Source organism: Molossus molossus, unplaced genomic scaffold, assembly GCF_014108415.1.
Source record: "Molossus molossus isolate mMolMol1 unplaced genomic scaffold, mMolMol1.p scaffold_m16_p_3, whole genome shotgun sequence".
NCBI classification, from domain to species: Eukaryota; Metazoa; Chordata; class Mammalia; order Chiroptera; family Molossidae; genus Molossus; species Molossus molossus.
In genome coordinates this window covers 67,891,405-67,895,259 of record NW_023425366.1, presented here as the reverse complement: position 1 = coordinate 67,895,259, position 3,855 = coordinate 67,891,405, and the positions used below count along the sequence as shown (strand labels likewise).

Here is a 3,855-nt window from a genome sequence, read left to right as displayed (position 1 = left end):
CACTTCTCCCCAAACACTACTATTGAAGAAAATAAAAAAACTATGAATCAGAACTAGTCCCCTTCTGGACAAGTAGCAGTATTAGTATAGGTCTTCTCATAACATTTTCTTCACATGAGAAACTACATAATGCTTCAATAGTGTGGATTTAGTATGTTCCTTGCCGGAAGCCGCCTCTAGAGGGCAGTGCTCACTTCGTAACAGATAGATTTCCAGGGTTCAGAACTCCCTGGAGTGAAAACCCGAAATGTTTGACATACTTATTAACAGCTCTAAATCAAACTGACACACAAATATCTCAGGCCCAGTACCCTTTTTGTCTGTGTCGGGGAGAAAGAGACTGAGATGGGGATGTGGCCAGACGGGCCTTTTCCAGTCTTTCCTCCCTCCCCAAGCACAAAGGCTCTAACAGTTAACATAAAATGAACCCGAAACTTCCTTTATTATACCCACTGAACACTCTAGAGTGAAAGGATTAATTTTAGAAGCAGAAGCAAAGGACAGAGGGAGAACAGAATGTGAGCCGAGAACCACGCCAGGCCCGGGAGTGCGGCTGCCACTGTTCAGTGGCGGAGCCCGGAGCCGGCCCGAGAGCAGGCCAGAGACAGACGCCCTAGGGGATCCCCGCTCGCTCGGGGAAAGGAAGCTGAACTTCCTTCTGTAGATTCAAGACGCCATGAGATGGCTCAACAGAGAGGGACGGGGTCAGATTTGTGTCAGATGGGTCATTCTGGCAGCTCTGGAAAGAGCAGAATGGAGGGAAGCAGGTCTAGAAACCAGGGGGCCAGCTGGGAGGCCACTGTGTTAGTCCAGGCGAGAGGAGGAAGTCAGATAGGGCAGCGGTGGGGGCAGCGCAGGGGAGGGGACGGCTTTGAGAAACTCACAGGACAGCAAACCAGCAGGAAGTGATGATCAGTTGGATGAAGCGATGAGGCAGAGAAAAGTCAAGGCTCACATTTTATAACTTTGTCACTGGGTAAAGAGAATATCAACCAACAAACAGAGACAGAGACTGAGGCGGGAGGGAAGGGTTACTTACTTTCTGAGACATCAAATCTGAAATACCTGAAAGGACCCAAGTGAAGGTACCTGGCAGGTAACGGGACTGCTGAGTCTGAAGCTGGGGGAAGAAACCTGAATTGGAGATTGAATTGGAGAATCATTAACATATACGCAGTAGTTAAAATCCTGAGCGGGGATAAGTTCACCAAGAAGAGTATCTTTATGAAAAGAGCAGCAAGCTGGAAGCAGGCACCTGGGGGACACGAGCATGTGAGTAGTGGGCGTAGAGAGAGAAGCTTGTGACTGAGAAGGAACAGAAAGTACTGAGACAATCTGGGGAAGTGTATTACTCTTGGGAGCAGTGGTGCACAAAATCAACATTGCCAAATGCCCCGGAAATGTAGACAACACAGAGACTGGGAAATGTCTATTGGGTTTTGTAGTAAGAATATTGGAGGCATTAACAAGAACAGAAGCCGTCTACAGGGGTGCAGAGTGAACGGACGACACACGAAGGGGCACACTGAGTACAGGTTACTCTTTTAAGAAGTTTGGAAAAGAGGGAAGAAGACATGGGACATTTTCCAGGGGACATGAGACCAAAGGTAGATTTATTTTTCAAGAATGGGAGGGAGACAGGGAGACAAATGGGCTTATAGTATGGAGGGAACACCACCCTGTAAGAAGAAAGGATGTGGTTTCAACAGGGAGGAGGGCCGTGGAGCCTGATTTTGGCAATACCAGTGAGCAGGCCTGGAATGAAAGGGGGCACAATGTCTGAAACTGAAGAAAGGTAAAGAGTGGGTGCAGCTCAGTTTGTAGGTGTGGAGGAGGCAAGAAATTGAGGGAGTCCATGTCCCATTGCCTCTGCAGCAGGATAATTTATTGAGATACTTTTTATATTGCTCTTATTACAAATCATCCAACAAATCACAAGTTAGACTTTGTGCTGTGCTTTTCTGGTCTTAACCTCAAAGGGCTTGCATGACTTTTATGTTTCAGGGACCGAAAGCAAGTTTCTGGGTTACCAGGATGGCAGCTCCCTTGCAGACTTTTCTTTGAGGTGGTGATTTAATTGGGATTCTACAAATGGTCATTAAACTGCCTCATCTATGTTCATACCCAAGGAAGGGAAAGTAGAGCTGCTATTGAAGAAGGTGAGTGGCAAGACCTTGGGGGTGACTTCTCTGGACTAGAAACGGGGCCAGTGGTAGCAAGTTGTGCAAGAGGCTAAAAGCCAGGCCCTTCCTTGAAGCAGTTCCTTGAAGATGGAGGATCTCTGAAGAGGTGGCATGTGGTTGTAAGGGGTCCTGAGCTCCCTGATCAGGAACTCCTGGCCACCTTGCCTGAGTTGGTCAAGGCATGGAGTGGGGTGGATGGGTTTGGGGAATGGAGCCTCCTGCAGTAGAATACACCACCCGGGCCCAGAAAATAAACAAGCCAGCTGTCCCTGGGGTAGACTGGAGAAGGAGGGTCTCTCTCAGATGTTCTGGACTGAGCAATCCTCCAGGGATGCCTGAGAGAGGGGCCCCAATAGTGACTGCTCCTGAACACCACCACTGCAAGGACATTTTGGACTTGAATGTTTTTTATTTTTAAGTGCAGTAGGACATTTCTTGCACCTGAGTATCCTAGAGAAACTTCATCGTCAATGCAGCTCAATTTTCTTGACAAAGCAGATAAAAAGTTTGCTAATAATGAAGTATGAAATGGATGTGGAAGTGGGGGCTTGAGACACAAAATCATTTTTAAGTAGGGAGTCTTTAGACTTGTAGAATCAAAGAATGCTGATATTGCAAGGGATCTGCTCAACTCTCTACTCTAGGTTTCGCTGTTTTTCTTCTATATTTTACAGATGAGACTAAATAAAGCTCAGAGAGGCCAAAGGTCACACCTAATGCCACCCAACACAGCAGAACTTCAGCCTGTTTGCTCTCATTCTACCTTCAGTTAAAGCAGCTGCCCTTCTCGGCACCCACCTCGGTGACCACTGTACTGTACACCCCCACCCCTCCCCAAAGCTGCTGCAGCCCACCGAGGCTGCCCTGACTTCAGGTCTCACCACAAAAGGTGAGACCAGCTTGGGCCCGTCGCTTCCTTCTTACAGCTGACCTCCAGCAGCAGGACAGAGGCACCTCAGCTTTGGACCTGGGCCCTGGCCCCACCTGACACCCGGAGGCTGCCCCAGGGCCAGAACCAGGCAGCTGCTGGTCTCAGCTGCTGCCGTGCAGGGAGGGAGGATACTGCAGAATCAAAGTGGAGAAGGCCCTCGGGCTCCATCCCTTCCACCCACTTCACACAGAGGGGAAGTGAGGCTTCTAGGCAGGGCTTGCCCAGGCACCTGGGGAGTCTAAATCTACTGGAAAACCTGCTCATTCTGGTTTTTCTTTTCCCAAGCTTCTTTTGCAGACACACAGCTCTCCATCTGACTGTGCAGAAAACAGCAAACACCTCCTTGTATTAACACTGCCACCAAGAACGCCCTGTACAGGTCACTCCAACTCCAGTGCACACCGAGCCCTGGAAGTGCTGACGGAGCAGCGGGCCCTGCGCTTCAGCCTCCTGCTAACTGGGTCACCGCTCCGTGCTGAGGAAGGAGGGGAAGCAGCGCTCTGCACTGAGCTAATGGGATATTAATGGAACCAGGGAATGACAGGGAGAGAAGCTATAAAAAGCTAGGGCTTCCCCTTTAAAACTGGCAGCCCAAGCACCAGGACCGTCAGGGGGAATAAAAGGCCAAACAGCAAGAACCAAAGCAGAAATCCACGCTGTGGCCAAAAGGAAACTGTGTGGCTGAACCCTAAGGCACAGGTGGGGCTGCAGCCAGGAGACTCTGCTAGGTGGGGACGGAGA

The 3,855-nt window shown here is 49.6% G+C and overlaps 1 long non-coding RNA gene across 1 annotated transcript; it reads left to right on the top strand.

The window, feature by feature from the left end:
* The first annotated feature begins 1,073 nt into the window (after positions 1 to 1,073).
* LOC118641369 lies at positions 1,074 to 3,484 on the top strand. The gene is made up of 4 exons (XR_004961594.1): positions 1,074 to 1,272; positions 2,005 to 2,159; positions 2,858 to 3,072; positions 3,400 to 3,484. It is a non-coding gene; the product is annotated as an uncharacterized LOC118641369 (long non-coding RNA).
* Positions 3,485 to 3,855: the final 371 nt, after the last annotated feature.